The sequence below is a fragment of the Leguminivora glycinivorella genome, chromosome 2, assembly GCF_023078275.1.
Source record: "Leguminivora glycinivorella isolate SPB_JAAS2020 chromosome 2, LegGlyc_1.1, whole genome shotgun sequence".
In the NCBI taxonomy this organism is placed as follows: domain Eukaryota; kingdom Metazoa; phylum Arthropoda; class Insecta; order Lepidoptera; family Tortricidae; genus Leguminivora; species Leguminivora glycinivorella.
This window is the reverse complement of record NC_062972.1, coordinates 6,381,942-6,400,687: the sequence shown is the minus strand read 5'-3', so window position 1 is coordinate 6,400,687 and position 18,746 is coordinate 6,381,942.

The window sequence follows — 18,746 nt, the reverse complement described above, 5'->3', positions numbered from 1 at the left end:
CATGAATGACCCAATAATTACCAATCCGAAATAAAACCTAGGATTTAGCCAACCAATGGCGGTAATAAAAGCCCTAAGAGACCGTAATTTCGGTTTTTTACCGATTGGCGTCACAAGTTTTAATGGTTTTTGGCGGATACTTAGTAAATAGAAATACATAATACCTACAGTGGAGTCCTATTTTTATGACGTGTTAACGGATTATCGATTAACTTTAACTTCCGTTAAATCTACCAAAATGTATCGCTTTAACGATTAACGAAGTTAACTTTTTAAGTAACAGATTAACGATTATCGAAGTTAACTATTTGATTAACGGTGCCCAGCTATGCTGATAAATATTGGAAATTCATAATGGATAATTGGATATAATATATAATTATGATTAATGGGTAGCCAAATTACAGTAGGTTATTTAAGTACCGATTTTTTATGATGTTAAATATAATAGGTACGTAACTCACTGTACAAGGACCTATGTCAGTTACAGTAGGTACCTACCACCTATTCATGATATTGAGCCTGTAAGGGCCACTTGCACCAACGAAAATGGAGGGTTAACCCGAGGGTTAACCCACCATTTTATATGGAATTTGACAGATGACAGCCCACTAACCTTGAGTTTAATGGTTGGTGCAAGTGGGCCTAATAGTAATAAACATTAATAAAGTAGACTAGTAGCTAAAAGTAAAACATAAAACGAATAAATAAATCCAACGTGAACCTGCCCGGCTTACTTTACCCGGCTATTCAAACAAAACACGCTATCCTTTGAACGAACACAACTCCCATAATTCAAACCTCGTTAGGCGACAAAAAAGGTAAACTTCACCAAAAACCATATAAAACGTATAATCAGGTTGGAAAGCACACAGAGGTTGTATAAAAATACAGTTATTTCTGCCTTAAAATGGATAAAGTTTTATTTACATTTCGAAAGCGTCACGGATTCAACCGCAGTGTCTCGTTTTCAGAAAAAAAGTTTTAATGAGTTTTTCCTGGTTCCAAGTAGAGTAGCTCTCAGAGGTAATGAGACAGCACGTGGACATTGAAATGTAAATATCCTGGCGGGAATTTGGACGATTCTAATGTTGAAAAGGCTGTTCATTCCTTCTGCTTCAAAGGACGTGGCTAAATTAAGAAATTGTATAACTTTTATATTTTGGTCATTACGGCTCAGCGGATTACAATACATTTGGACTTCTAGTAATTCTTATTACTTTTGTTTGATATTAAACAACAATTTATACAAATTAAACATAGCCCAAAAAATATTTTAATGTAAAAAACAACCTACAAAAAGGCCTACCCAAGATGCTTATCATTTGCGCTGAAACAGTTATATGTTCGTGAAACAGATAGGTATAGGTACGTTACTAATTTATAAGCTTGATTTTCTACGGCGCAATGCTTATCCATGCCTCCACAATTGGTTAGATATATATCACATATACACCCAGAACTATTATTTAAAGAAATATACAAAACGATTCGATTTTCCCAAGTTCAATCAAAGATAGGTTCAGAACATCAAAAGGCAAAAACGGAACTTTTTTAGGATCACTCGTGCACGAATGCGTCCGTCTGTCGGTCACGACCCTCTTTCTCAGGAACGCGTGGAGGTAACCAACTAAAATTTTCTGAAACTGGACCGACATTATATTTTTTTATCACAATTTCTGTTTGTTGTTGCCTGCGAGTCAACGGAATTGAAATAGGTATAGGGTTGTTTATGTTTATTATATTTGAAGCTTGCTTAAGGGGATCAAACAGTATAATAACAAAACTCTTGGAACCTGAATCCGAATGGACTTTCTACGTAAGTATTTCCAAAGATACTTTCCGATACTAATATTGTATGCTTAATTTAAAAAAATCGTAATTACGTAGGTAAACAACCTTATTATCACTATCACAATACCTTATTATAAAACATAGTCCCCAGCCGCGTCCGTCTATATGTTGCTTTTTTTTATATGTTCGCGATAAAATATATACTTATAAATATACCTATCAGATATTCATACATATAGCGGATATGGATAGAGTGATGCCTAATATGAATAGAGTGACTCTTGAGGAAGGTTTCGAATTTGTTAAGATTCATGTGAATTAGTTGAATTATGATTATGACGATATACTAATCAAGTCTGAAGAAATCGCGCTGGTTAAGAATTTTAATCGAAACTGCTGCCCAAACCGATTGAAAAATTTTATAAATATAAGTACTTCTGAAATAATCTATATAAAAGACTGCGTTGGCATATCGTCACTACTTTAAAAAAAACTTGTATCTTCGTCTGTCAATGAAAAGAAAATTGTAGTAAGTATGTATGGAATGCATATAGACTTACTGCGTTTTAACTTTAAGGAACAGCGTGAGATACGAGATTTTTTTAAAGTAGTGACGAGATGTCCATTATTATCTTATATTTTAATACATTTTTGTTTTATTCCCCGTGCGAAGCAGAGGCGGGGTCGCCAGTGTAATATATACAAGTAAGTCGATTTTTTATTTCCATATCAACACTGTTCTGTTTATGACAGGTTACTACATCGGCTGTGACGAGGGTATTTATTGTCTATTTCTAAATAGGTCAGTAAATCAAATGTTATCATTTTAGGGTTGTATTAACTTTATCATGTCATGTCCTTTCGTGCGTTTTTTTTTTTATGTGACAGTCCGCAAACGAGCAGACGAGTTACCTGTATTTTTTTTTATATATTTGTTGCTTTTGATTGGTAGTTACCAGTGCTACTTAATGGTCCCATCTGAAGATCAGCGCTATATTGTCAGGAATTCAGTGATATGAAGCAATTTTATAATGCTTTACTCTTTATGTTTTCGTTATAGGTAATTATGTTTTATGTGATTTATGTCCTTTAAAAAACATATGTATTGTATGTATTCTTTCTTTTAGAAATCATTGTGTATATTATAACATTTTAATTGGCATATATGTCGAAAATGTTGTACCTAATACTTTGCCCTAGGTACCAATATCAATTCTTCGCAACACTAACCATGCCACCAATGTTTACTTGCCGCGTGTAATTGTTTGCGTGTATTTATGTATATTGTGTATCAGTTGCGTGTATGTTTGCCCTGAAGGATGTGAGGTAATGAACCAATGAAGCGATATGCAATTGATGTATGTAATTAATTAGTGGAGCGCACACTAAATTTAAGCAATTAAGCACTTTGAACGAAGTACAGATTATTAAACTGTGAAATTAATGCGTTTCTCTAACATTTAAACTAGATAATTTTAGTTTTAGATCACACGATATTTAGAATGAGTTATAATAAAATTTATTCTGGCCACTACACTACACAGGTACATTATCAACCGACCATAAGTAAGTATCTACATATCAACCGCATGTAACGTAAATTATGATTATGATTAGCGATATAGCAAAGAAATGCTGCCAGAGTTAACAGCGTTATTACTCAGTTTTTAGTGTTATATGTTTTTTATTTACTTTCAGATTTAGTTTTGTTATGTAAGTAGTTTCATTTAAAATCGCCTGTGTTTTCAGGGTTTAAGAACGGAAGTGTCGCATCCGCCCTTTATCGCCCATTCCTAATAAGCATACTTAGGCCTCTTTTCCTGTACGCCATTCATCTATCACCGGTGTCGAACTAATCTCATCCAAAAGTGGCCCACAATCTTGCGAATGCCAATTTCTAGAATTATGTAAGTACAGATGTAGTGCGTAAAGCGTTTCCTTCGTATTTTTTCGAAAACGTTCGTATTTGTCACTCACTTAGTTCAGACAGTGTCAGTATTTCTCGTACTGAGACAGACTGAAATAGCATGTTGACACGTTCGTACGTTTCCGTAAAAATACGAAGAAAATTCTTTTCGCACTAAATCTGTATCTGTGCAAGTACGACAAAGAGGAAGGAGTAATAATATTTTTATCAAGGTCAGAAATAAATTAAAAGAATAATAAATATTGTCTTGAGCGGGTTACGAAAACGTTCTGCGCTCGCTTGGTACAACACTAATTGAATTTTTGCTTGTTTACATTAAAGATCAAATGAAAGTAAATAGGTCAGTACAAGTGACAGACCTTTGACCTTTCGATGATATAATATAGGCATTGCCAGGTATGAAAATTTCACCCTTTATATTAAGCTGTAAAAAACATTATTCTATTAGTAGTTTTATGAAGTATAAACACTTCCTAATAACTGAATTACTGTCATCACATAGACGACAGAAAGTAACCAAAGCTACCAGTGCTCATGTGTATTAGCTCCTTTACATTCGCAGCAGATGCCTAGACCGTTTGGCTTTCCAGCCCCAAGAGTCACACATATGTAATATCCTTGTTGTTTGTAACGCCCGATTAGAACTTTAACATTCAATATTTAGACAAAATACAATATCGATTAAATTTTTTTTATCTCCTATATGCGATATGAAAAGAATTACTGAGCATTACTTTTTTTTTTCCAATAAAAAATTTTTGATTGTTTTAGGGAATTTTAGGTCAATTGTACTCAGAATCACGAGTACTTTCAATCTCACTGGGAGAAAAAAAGTGTTCCAGAAATTCCATACATGTTTGTTACTTTCCTCTTTTGTTACCCCATACAACATGTACGGATAATGGTAACAAAATAAGAAAAAATCGTATGGGACAATTTTTTTAACTACTACGATTGAAAAAGCTAGTAATTCTGAGTAGAAATTGCATTTTTTTTTTTCAAAAATATCACACTTTATAAAAGTGGCAAAAAAAAGGAATGCTCTTCTGTATCAATAGAAATTCTTTTCATATCGCAGCAAAGCGATACCTTACACCTTAGAAACATTGTTCGAATCGGGCAATAAGTGTGATTAATAGCCAACTGTAAACTATTTCAGTATAAATAATGAATAGGTATTTATCTCGAGGCGGCCCGTAGGCTGCGGTGCGCCGCGACCCCCAACTGTTCATATCAATCGTGCCTAATTGTGGACTGCACGTAAGACCTTCATCGACTACTGTTCATAAATACATAAGTATTTAATTTAATGAAGCGTTTCCTCTGCTCTGTGTATTGTGGTTCCAAAAGTAGCGGGTAGTTACCTAAATGACTTGTGGTGTGTGTAGTATTTCTCGGATATATATAACTTACATATTTATCATGATTTAATCTTGGTAGTTTTTGTACTGAGAGTACTGAGACTGACTGAAACAGCATAAGTTTCCATAATACTACGATAATAAAGGGTTATGTTACGGATCGATTTTGGATTTTCGAGGGTCGGTTAAGTACTTACTAGTAAATGGTTCCTAATATGCAGCTTATGTCCACGCGTCAGGTTTACATTCGAGTTGGTTTGATAGGTAGATATATATCACTTAAACAAGTAAGAAGCAACTAGGGAACAAATCAAATTATTTTATTGAATATTTTTGATTTGTTCTTTTTTTCAAGTAGTCACACTACTATATATAAATTATAAATTGAAATAGATATCGTACACGAAAGAAAAAACGGCAAGGGCCACTGGTGGCCGAGCCGGGAATCGAACCCGGGTCTTCAGCTTACGCGGCTAACGTCTTTACCATTAGACCACACGCCCGTGGGCCTTGCCGTTTTTAATTTCTTTCGTGTATGATATCTATTTCAATTTATAATTTATATATATGTAGTAGTGTGACTACTTGAAAAAAATAACAAATCAAAAATATTCAATAAAATTATTTGATTTGTTCCCTAGTTGTATAGATGGCAGCACCATCTCTCTCACTATATCGTAATCCTGCATAGGATTCATATAGGAGGTGCAAGCACTAATTCACGCGAAATGCACTGTGAGTCTGGTCAAGGTTGTATTATAAAAATGACTTACTGTTATAGATTTTGGAACTATAAACCGCTCCTGCTACTTCGCTCATGACTTCATTTGAGCTCGATTTATATCAACAACTTGTTAGAATTTTAATGCAATCTTTAAAATTGTATACGTAGATAGCGAAGATACAATCATGTGTGCGATTTGCGCAGTGACCACGACAATTGTCAACGTCGACCACCGTCAAAACCAGTTCAAATCTACATCAAAAAATTATTAATTTAGAATCCGCCTAGACTGTAAATAATTGAGAACGGCCTTAGCTGAAGTTTCATTTAGATTGCCGGTGATCAATCAGCTTTAATCAAACAATTTCAACGTACAACCGCTACAAATACTTTAGTGTCGATATTAATCAGCTCAAAATGAAACGTGATTAATTATGTGCCATGGTATCCGGAAACGATTGCGGTACTGATTATTGAATCATTTTAATCATCGTGTCAATTTACGTATAATTTGAGATTTTAGGTGGTTGAAAGAATAATTTTTGAATTAAAATTGTAGTATATAGTAGTAATATAAGTAGTATATTGTGCAACAAGTGGAGGAAGTCGAATATTACTAACGAGAGTAAGTTAAATCGCGACGGCTTGCCGGAGCGATTTAAAGACTCGAGTTAGTAATATTCATACTTCCCAAGTTACACACAATGTTTTTCATCACACTTGCATTATAAAAAATATACAAAAAGGTAAAAAAGAGTTCAATACAGTACTAGAAATTAATTAATTAATTCATTAAGCACATTTAGAGAAGTCTCTCTTGCTTGTAACTTGTGAACCGCATGTTAGTTTTTAAGTATAAAGTTAAGTGTTATTTTTAGGGTTCCGTAGTCAACTAGGAACCCTTATAGTTTCGCCATGTCTGTCTGTCCGTCCGTCCGTCCGTCCGTCCGTCCGTCCGTCCGTCCGTCCGTCCGCGGATAATCTCAGTAACCGTAAGCACTAGAAAGCTGAAACTTGGTACCAATATGTATATCAATCACGCCAACAAAGTGCAAAAATAAAAAATGGGAAAAAATGTTTTATTAGGGTACCCCCCCTACATGCAAAGTGGGGGCTGATATTTTTTTTCATTCCAACCCCAACGTGTGATATATTGTTGGATAGGTATTTTATTTAAAAATGAATAAGGGTTTACTAAAATCATTTTTTGATAATATTAATAGTTTCGGAAATAATCGCTCTTAAAGGAAAAAAAAGTGCGTCCCCCCCCTCTAACTTTTGAATCATATGTTTAAAAAATATGAAAAAAATCACCAAAGTAGAACTTTGTAAAGACTTTCTAGGAAAATTGTTTTGAACTTGATAGATTCAGTAGTTTTTGAGAAAAATACGAAAAACTACGGAACCCTACACTGAGCGTGGCCCGACACGCTCTTGGCCGGTTTTTTCATATGTTCTTCGTAAGATACGTATATGGAAGCATCTGTGTCTATAAGGATTTTTGTTATTTTAAGACTTTTTATGTTCATGCCATGTATGTCTTCTGTGTTATCTCCTTAATAAATAAATAAATAAAAACACTACTGTATCCCGACTGTATCCACACCACTGTATCCCTGTACCAGAAAATAATACAACACACAAGAAAAAGAGCTTAACATTAGTACAAATGGCGTAGAATTGTTTCAAGGAAAATAATTTTATTAAACATACAGTATACGTACATTTGGGGACCGTATAAATTATGTGTATGTGTATAATTCGTGTGTTAGGTATCCAATGTTTTACGTTACGAGTAAGAAAAACTGATTCTCGAGAAAAGTAATGGTAGATTTTTGTTTCAATTTAAATATGTGTTTGACGACCGGTCTGGCGCAGTCGGTAGTGACCCTGCCTGCTATGCCGCGGTCCCGGGTTCGAATCCCGGTAAGGGCATTTATTTTGTGTAATGAGCACAGATATTTGTTCCTGAGTCATGGATGTTTTCTACGTATATAAGTATTTATATATTTATCGTTGTCTGAGTACCCACAACACAAGCCTTCTTGAGCTTACCGTGGGCCTCAGTCAATCTGTGTAAGAATGTCCTATAATATTTATTTATTTATTTTATTTATGTATGTAAGTAGCTAAGTACATACTGTTATTGTGGGTACAGCCTTTACAAGAAAATATGCACTTTTTAATTAAAGCCTGCGGTCGTAATACGAGTCCTCAGAAAAAATCTAAAGCGGGAAATAAATTACAAGGATTCTCATTAACGTAAATGTATTTAATGTGTAAATAGAATGCTTGACTCTAATGGCTCTTGGTATTAGAAGAATAAGAATATATACTGTGACAAAAAAGTGAACACATATTTTTTTTTTTTTGATATTGCATATATGTAATAATTTGGCACTTTGGCTGTCACACTAAGTAAATACCGAGTAAATTCTGCAATGCAAATAATATTTTAGGTTTTAAATATATAAGCAGGTAAGTAATATTTATTTCATCCCGCCCATTTAGTTTGTCAAAACAAAGTATCAAGCATGAAACACGTTTCTAAAATGACAGCATTATTAAGAGCCCTGTTGATCGTTATAAGGGTCAAATTGGTCTACAAATTGCACAAAACACGCTTCCCTCTTGATTAACCACTCGGTTACGACCGAAACCTCCTAAAGGAGCCGTGTCCCGTACACATTACGGCCCTCGGCAGTTTCGAAAGGAATTTCCAGAATAGCTAACTCTTGGGAGCTTAATAAAATAAAATTGGGTTCTTTCAATATGATTTGTTTATTTTAATCCAGAAAAGTTAATGGGGAACCATTGAAATTTTCTTAAATGTTATCTTTAGTGGTGGATTTAAAAACAACGGCGAAAACAATAATCGTATTGTTGCGGCCAGCAGTGGTAGCATGATAGTATTTAGGCATATTACCTGTCACCACATCTGCCACGCCACGCACGTTCTCAAAAGAAGGTAAATAAGTGCGAAAGTAGGCGCATGAGGCGATACATTGTTTGGGACTAGGACTAGACTAGGCCTGGGTACGTAGCCGAATGCATGCCTTTGGGCAGTCAGCTACGCACACTGAGGTGTCAGATATAACCAAGTATTGATTGATATTATTGCATATATTCCTCATGCAAAGATATTTTTACAAGCGTACCATAATAAAAAATATTCACTAGAGAGCTTACACAGAATACACGCCAATCATTCACTTTAATTGCGCTACCAAAAACTCTCACGGCTTCACCTAAAAATGTGAAGAGTGAAAAACTTTTTCATAGTATTAATTTTTACAAAAAACCGTCTACCATAATCCCTTGTTAGTCAAACAGGTGCTAGCGAAGCGGCAATCTCGATCAGATATTGAGTTTCAGGCGATGAGCTTGGCAATTTTACAAAGCTGTTATCATAATCGTTTGCCTCAAAATTTTGGCTTTACCTCACTGACAGCGTTTTATGGTACATAGGGAAGTTTTTATAAAGCAAATACAAACCCAGTAATATTGAAGTAATTATGTACCGACCTTCATTGTAAATAATATATGTTGTTGTTTTACAATGTATGTTTTTTTATGTAGATGTATTATTTTGAAGTAATTTAATGTCAATAAGAAATAGAATATGGAATGAAATGGGTTGACATTCGTTTATTGAAATGCATGAACATATTTATTTACATAATTATATCCATAATTATTATTTATGTTACCTATTCAATTCACATAGCTCATTAGTTTCATTACCTATATCGTTGTTGACGTGCAATTGTTTGTTTTCACTGCATTCTTTATAGTTAAGATCAGAATTACAGCGTTACAGAATTCACATGACACTGTTTATGTCGGCATTTATTTATCATAAATAAATAAATATTGGGGACACCTTACACAGATCGACTTAGCCCCAAACTAAGCAAAGCTTGTACTATGGGTGTTAAGCGACGATTTACATACTTAAATAGATAAATACATACTTATATACATAGAAAACATCCATGACTCAGGAACAAATATCTGTGCTCATCACACAAATAAATGCCCTTACCGGGATTTGAATCCGGGACCGCGGCTTAGCAGGCAGGGTCACTACACACTAGGCCAGACCGGTCGTCAACACTTCATGCATTCATAACTTGCCATAATATTTTTAAGCGTCCACATCCACATAATCAAGGATTATATACACATACATAACTGTAACCTTTGATGACAGCAATATTGCTCAGTCATTGTATTCAAAATTTAATTCAGGTTTGTGTCAAAATTATGAAAGAAATACATAAATAACATGCAAAAATTTTACGCGGTTGAATTTTTAAATCAAAAGTATCATTATTACCAATAGTAAAGATAAAGTACTTACTGATAACAATATATCTGCGGCAACACCAAGATTAGGGTTTGGAGGGAAGAAAAAAATTAACCAGATAACATTGAGTTTTATTGCCCGCCGTCCGTCTCCCACAGAACTCCGGGTGACGTAAATGGGCGTACCGACGTGCTCCTTTTTATCGCGTCGCTAAAAAGCCTGGTTGTGCTCCTAATGATTTGGCGATGCTTGATCTCTGCCAAACCAAGCTAAAGTTACACGTTACATCGAGGCAGCGTAAGGTGGAGCTGCGATGCATTGCCGGTCCAAAACGTTCTTATACAAAATGTAGGAAGGCGTCTTGATTTATGCTCAAAAGACACGGCGCAAACCTTGTGCCGCATCGCGCCGCTTCTAGTCGCCTTCGTACATTTTGTATGAAAACTTTTTTAAGCGACATGATGCCAGCGCCGCGCGTTCGCGTTACGCAACCTGATAATGATTCACACCTAACCTTGTCATCCTTACTAATATTATAAATGGGAAAGTGTGTGTGTGTCTGTTTGTTTGTCCGTTTTTCACGGCAAAACGGAGCAACGAAGATAGTTGAAGGGATGGAGAGTGATATAGGCTACTTTTTGTCTCTTTCTAACTCGAGCGAAGCCGTGGGAAAAAGCTAGTACTTAATAACAGTAATAACCACACTTATTCCGTGAACGCTCTTTTACCAGTTCACCATAAGTTCAACATTCCTTATTAGCTTGGCAAGCGTTGGGAATGTGACCATCGGAATGGAGGTTTCTTTTTGAGACTGGACGCTGGATGGAACTAGGTTTCATTAGTGCGGTTTATTTTTTGTAATTGAAAACGACGTAGCCTTCTAAGTTTAGAATCGACGATAGCCTCAAAATCCTTTTAAAATGTCCCAATGACATCCATAAGGTAACGGACCCAATCATGGACAGTTTAAGAAAAATTTTCGCCTGTTTTTGATATTTCACTGATAAATGTAAAAATTCTACCGTTAAGCGTGTTCAATCTTGAATGTCCTATCCTTCTTTTACATTTCAAGCGTATTGCAGAATATATACTCCTATTGGTTTCTTCATAGTTAACAAATTAAAACTAGGTGTTTTTTCTCCAATTATGGACGGCAGTTCTCCAGTAATGGATCTCGGACAGTGAAATAAGTTTAAAATTTTACTTTTAAAGCCAATTGATACTCAATGAGTCAATTTTATATACCATAAATACAATTAGTTTGGTTTATTTTAACATAGGATTGTTTCTTGTAAATTTTGGTTTTGTAAATTGTTCCTTGTCCATCATCGGAGGTACGCAGTTTTTCGGTTCCAGTAATGGACACTCGCAAAATAACGCCATTTTTTTATATCTTTGGAGCAACAAACTATTATGTTTTATACCTTATCTCATGCTTAATGCAGTAAGTAAAACGCATTCAAGTTTACACCGAGTATTATTTTTTTATTATTTTATACATGAACTCAAGTCTCTTAGCAACGTTACTAAGAATTCGTCTTGATATTTTTTTCAGTAAACTGGTGAATTTCATCTCGCCGCCAAATCCTTCAGAAATAACCGAATTAATTGAAACTTCAAAATGAAACAGCTCTACAACTCTAGTTTATGGTACATAGCCGTCAGTTTTTAGAAACTAATTTTAGATACTTATTTTTAAGGATTTGTGTTTTTTTGTCCATAATGGCATCACCGTCCATTATGGGGTACTTTACCTTACCTACATTTTTTCGCTATATTTAAAAACGTACTGAAAATAAGTTAAAAGCTCCTGATGTTCTCAAAAACTACAAATAGCTCTTCAAAATACGGGGGATCATTCAGAAAGCCATACGTAAAGTGACATTTCCAGTTCCAGAAATGTTACTTTTTAGCTATTGGTACATAACAATAACTAACTTCTTTGTTATTCTTCATTTGTTATTCATTAAATTCTCTTAATATTAAAATAAGCTTTCTATGTGTCAGTCTTTTCTATTCCATTGAACTTATTCAAAATGACTTAGCCCTTAAGTTCATTCATCCCATCCGGTCAATTTATTAAAAGAGGGTAGGTATACAATCCTTTGGCGGCTGGTTTTGGTTTTATAACTGGCAGGATGGTTAATGTCCGAGCTTACAAAAAAGTTTTGTTTCCAATTTGGGAATGCCATTTAAATTTTAGCTCTAAACAAAATATAATGCCTTTATGAAGACCTAGGGTTTGCAACGTTAATAAATATTTAGCACGCAATCTGGCTAGCGTATCCAAATTAAATTGTTTCGGTCTTAAATTTTGGTATTTTGTAATAAAGCTGATTTGTGGGAAAGAGAACTAAAGCCTTATTTTTAACTAAATAAGTACCTTCGACGAAAATAAGTGGGATAAGTGGGTAATTTCTATGTCCACTTACTAAGTTTTCAGTTATAAAACTGTTAGGTATAAGTATTTTTATTAGTTAGATATTCGTGCATATTGGAACTAGAGTTTTCATAACTGCAAGCCCGATTTCTGCTTTTTGTCTGATACATATTAATCAACATTTACAAAAAAGTAGGTAAACATCAAAACGTGGGTAACGACAGTGTTCACAGCTTCCTCAACACCCCTTTGCCGTAAACAGTGCGCGTTTGAACAAAGAGAGCAAGGGGCCGGCACACCGCACTAATTGCCAATCACGAAAACGGAATCCCGACAAATGGTTGCTGGTAAAATGCGGCCAAGTCAGCACTTACTCATTATCTGGCTGTACACGGGGGACGCTCACTTCTTTGCATTGTAATAGTGGAGACAAGTACTGAATTTAACCTAAAGTCTTTATTTAGTTTAAGAGACTGTAATTGTGACTATTGGTTAGCCCATCTCGAGAGGATAGATGAAAATTTAACTGTAAAAAGAGCGTACCTGAGCCACTAAGCTGGAAGACATTATCTTGGATGCTTCAGGTATCTCTGGAACGACAAGGTGGGGACGCATCTGTGTGAAATTCAAGTCACGTCACAATTGGAGATAAGGGGTCGTTTAAATAAAACTGACGCTGTCACGTGGAGGTCACTCTCCTTTTATTGCGCTGAGCCCACGGAGTAAGTAAGAAGTTTTATGTTTTATTGTTATTATGAATTTATAAGAAAATAATTATCACACTATCAATAAGTAGTGACAAGCCATAACGTTCAATTTTGTTGACTAGAATGCCTTAAATCATAAATACACCTCATTTCATAACCAAGCTAATCAACGCACCGCTAATACGGTGCATGAATAAATTGAATAATCGGCGTATTCGCTGCACTTGCCCGTGGCACTGCATTGTCCGTAAAACGAGCGTTGGCCATTTAGCGTAGTTAAAGGCGATATCGTTCAGCTGGAACACGACCGCTGCTTGCGGGTCGTTTTTGGCTAATCAGGGTAATTAAAAAACACGGTCAAGCGGGCTGATCGCCGTGTAAAGAGGCAAAACAGCGCATAATATGTTACAGGCAAATTCGAGGCATTGGGTATTTACTATATGTTGAGGAGGCAATTTGTGGGCATGTTGCAACAATGAAATGCTGCAGCTGCGTATGCTGTTGGCAATTATGGCGGAGTAGTCCAATTAGACATCTTGCTTGGTCACTTAACTAAAGGGACGCATGAGATGCGTGGTTAATTCATAACTCAAGGAAGTCTCAAAATAAGGTAGAACCAATGAGGAGGCACACTCAAAGATTATGAAAGATGGCGCCACCTCATTAGTAGATAAATAATTTCATACGTAAGAGCGGGAAGAAGATATTATTTTCTCTCTCACGCATATGAATGAGTGACAGACCTAGACACTTGTACAGGCACCGCCTGGCGGGATAAAATGTCAGTGTGCCTCCTCATCATGACCTCTTTCTTAATTTAACTTACTTACTTACTTAGAAAGGGAAAGAATCCTTCTAACTATATCTGTCTCTAATCATCCTCTTTTGCGTTATCCCGGCATTTGCCACGGCTCATGGGAACCTGGGGTCCTCTTTGACTAATCTCAAGACTTGGCATAGGCACTAGTTTTACGAAAGTGACTGCCATCTGACCTTCTAACCCGACGGGACTTATGGGGATTAGCCCGGTTTTTAACCGCCGCCTCAAATCTCTCAAAGAAGGACGGTTCTCAATTCGTCTGTGTTTTTTTTTATGTTTGTTCCACGATATCTCCGTCGTTACAGGACCGATTTAAAAAAAATATTTTGATTGAATGTATATGCATACAGATTGGTCCCATTTTTCTCAGAACCCAGTTCTGATGATGGGGTCCTGGAGAAATCGAGGGAACTCGTCAAATCTGAAAGGCACACATATGGTGATTTTTGTGTTTTTTAAGGAACAGCATGCATTTACGTATGGAACAGTGACATTTGGTGCAGTGAAACTGTTGATAATGGTCAGAACGGAACTCCTCAAATCTGAACGGCACGCTTATAGTGACTTTGGTATTTTTATAAGAACAGCATGCACTTACGTCCAGAATAGTGACATTTGGTGCAAAGGAACTGCTGATGAAGATCAGAACGGAACTCCTTAAATCTGAACGCCACACTTATAGTGACTTTGGTATTTTTATAGCATGCATTTAAGTTCAGAACAGTGACATTTATTTAGTTATGTTTGTTAAGAATATTGAGTTTTCAAGTCAAATTTTGTCAAGCTGCGATTTCTTATAATCGGATTCATGAGGAGTTGATTAAACTCCTGAAACCTTAAGGTATACGTATATTCATTTGTGTTACCATCAAATCATCATCATCCTCCTTGCGTTATCCCGGCATTTGCCACAGCTCATGGGAGCCTGGGGTCCGCTTTGACAACTAATCTCAAGATTTGGCCTAGGCACTAGTTTTACGAAAGCGACAGCCATCTGACCTTCCAACCCGGAGGGTAACTAGACCTTATTAGGATTAGTCCGGTTTCCTTCATCGAAAAGCGACTGGCAAATATCAAATGACAAATGTGTTGCCATCAAATAATTAAAGTATTAAATGCAGCTTTAAAAAATACACACTTTCTATAATCCAACATTCGTACTTTCATAGAACACCAAAGGCGGCGGTTTTTTTTCTTAAAAATTATATAACGATGTTTTCTTTCATCGAAAAGCTATACCTACTACATATATGACTATAAAAGTAAAATTAAATATTGGCGTAACTTTACAGCGCAGCCACAGCTGGAGGTCACCATCTGTTTCTAATGCTCCGGAAGATAAATGGAAGTTAAATAATAATTTCTTCCTATCTAAATATATAAAAGAAGAAGCTGACTGACTGACTGACTGACTGACTGACATATCAACGCACAGCCGAAACCGCTGGTCCTAGAGATTTCAAATTTGGCACGTAGGTTCCCTATATAGTGTAGAGGAGCACTAAGAAAGGATTTTCCAAAATTCACCTCCTAAGGAGGTCAAATGGGGGTTCAAAATTTGTATGGGGAAACAAGATTAGTTTGACTAATTTATTCGAAACTTCACAGAAAGATTCCTTAAGACATATGACTGAATACGTGTTTCAGGTTTTTTGAAAATTTAACCCCTAAAAGGGTGAAAAGGGGGTGATAAAGTCAAAAAATCAATATGGGTATCGTTTTTATGGTTTATCGGGTCGCTGATCACGATAAATACAACGTTTTTAAAATCTAACGAGGCGGAAGTGAAATACCTTCTCCCCTGTAGTGGTGCAATGGGGTTTAAATATCAAAAAAATATATAAAAGAGGATATTGACTGACTGACCGACATATCAACGCACAGCCGAAACCGCTGGTCCTAGAGACGTCAAATTTGTCAAGTAGGTTCCTTATATAGTGTAGAGGAGCACTAAGAAAGAATTTTCCAAAATTCACTTCCTAAGGGGGTCAAATGGGGGTTCAAAGTTTGTATGGGGAAACAAGATTAGTTTGACTATTTTATTCGAAACTTCACAGGAAGATTCCTTAAGATATATGGCTGACTACGTGTTTCAGGTTTTTTGAAAATTTAACCCCTAAAAGGGTGAAAAGGGGGTGATAAAGTCAAAAAATCAATATGGGTATCGTTTTTATGGTTTATCGGGTCGCTGATCACGATAAACACAACGTTTTTAAAATCTAACGAGGCGGAAGTGAAATACCTTCTCCCCTGTTGTGGTGCAATGGGGTTTAAATATATAAAAGAAGATATTGACTGACTGATTGACATATCAACACACAGCCGAAACTGTTGGTCCTAGAGATTTCAAATTTGGCACAAAGGTTCCTTATATGGCGTAGAGGAGCACTAAGAAAGGATTTTTCAAAATTCTCCTTTTAAAAGGGTGAAATGGGGGTTCAAAGTTTGTATGGGGAAATAAGATTAGTTTGACTATTTTATTCGAAACTTCACAGGAGGATTTCTAAAGAAATTTGACCCCTAAAGGGGTGCAAAGGGGGTAAAGTCAAAAGCACAATATGGGTATCGTTTTTATGGTTTATCGGGTCGCTGATCACGATAAATACAACGATTTTAAAATTTAATGAGGTGGAAAAGAAATATTCTCCCCTGTTGTTGTGCAATGAGGTTAAAATATCCAAAATAGCCATAAGTATAGCTTTAGTTTTTATCTTTACTTCTGGTTCAAGAGATTTCAAATTAACACGGAAGTTCCTTAGAGGAGCACTAAGAAAGGATTTTTTATAGTTCACCTCCTAGCATGATAATTTGACAGGGGCAAGGACAGGGACAGGGACAGGGACAGGGACAGGGACAGGGACAGGGACAGGGACAGGGACAGGGACAGGGACAGGGACAGGGACAGGGACGGAACGGGATAGGGTTAGGGATAGGGATAGGGATAGGGATAGAAATAGGGGACGGGGACGGGGATAAAATGCAGGTGGCTCAGTGGGAAGGTATTAGTAAGTAGGCATCGGCGAGTATCCTGCATCCGTAATAACTATTACATTCAATGTGCTGTAAGAAGATCGTTGTTTGCTTGCCTTTTATATGTTTACGTTTGCAATAAGTATAAGCAAAATGGAAAAAATTGTAAGCGATAATGCAAGGAAGTACTTTCTACCCTACCGACCATAGCGTCGAGATACTGGCTATGTGGGTTGTATGAAGTTTCCCCAGTATAAATATTTAAATAGGTAAAATACATACATATTCGTACCTACTACCTACGCTGTGGTCGCTTTGTAACAATTCTACAATCATTGCAAGAATTTATTTTAAAGCAATAGTAATATGTGTAAGGTACAGTCAGCCAAAACCGGACCGTACAGCAAATAGATCAGTTACAATGGCCCTCCAGTCGAGAATTGCCCCGCTTTACCTTAATCGAAATAATCGCGGACATCTGTACCTACAAAGAAACCTACGGATCCAAATGAAAATCTTATTTTTTTTTAAAGGTTCAATAAGAATACTTTTATTACGCGGGCGAAGCCGCGGGTAAAAGCTAGTACTAGTTATAAGTATCTATAATGCTACTACTTTAATAATGTTTTTTCGCTCTGTCTCATGATATCTTTTCTTCTTTTTTTGTTTTTCGTTGTTGTTTTTGTGTATCCCAGTGCTGGGCAAACGCCTCCCCTCTTTTCCTTCACTCATGATACCGTTATTATTTTCTCTAAATACAAAAAATTCGTAAAAATTTGAAGAGCAATAACTGTCTATGCATTTCATATATAGATACCTAATTCCTTACACGAAACCAGAAAAGAAAGATAGAGATAAAGCTTTATAAAAAGATAAAAGATAAAACTTCAATACTTTGAAACACACTCTTCAAAGTATCGATAAATAAATAAATAAATAAATATTATAGGACCTTCTTATACAGATTATCGATGGTATTATATACAGGGTGATTCATGAATCGTGAGCAGGAGTGAACAGGGTACTGGGGAGGGTCACGCTGAGCAACTTTCATAATGGGGCAACACTGAATTGTGATTATTTTTCTTAGCTATGACTTAATTGATAAGTACTTAATTGATAGCTATTTATCAATTACGTTCTAATTATGACTTAATTGATGATTAACTATCAATTAAGTCATAGTTAAGAAAAAAAAAATCACAATTTAGTGTTGCCCCATTATGAAAGTTGCTCAGTGTGACCCTCCCCAGTTGTTCACTCCTGCTCACGACTCATGAATCACCCTGTATGTTTTCAGGTAGTAATAGTTAATCAATATTATTCAATTCGTTTATTCATTTTAAGACATTGTTCTAATTTTTGTTAGTACATTTTTGAAACTACATTAAAACTAAAAAGTTATATTAAACTTAATGAAATTAATGAAACTATGCATTATAGGGCACAATGGTCAGAAATCACCCTGAGAATGCTGTAATAGTGCTAGCGTTAACACTTTCGAAACCGGGCTCTACGTGGCGCTACGACATTTTCGCTACATACGGGGAAACCCATGTAATCGGCTACGCTTCTACGAGCGGTGTGCCCGACAGTCGGGTTCTTGGTAGCGAAAGTGTTAAGCATCATCTAGCATTTGCAATGTTTACGAGCACAAATTCACCATTTTGTTAGCGAGAATGTTCATTAAGTGAATATTTGGAGAATATTCAAGTCCACAACACTATGAGCAGGGCTAGCAGGAAACGACATGG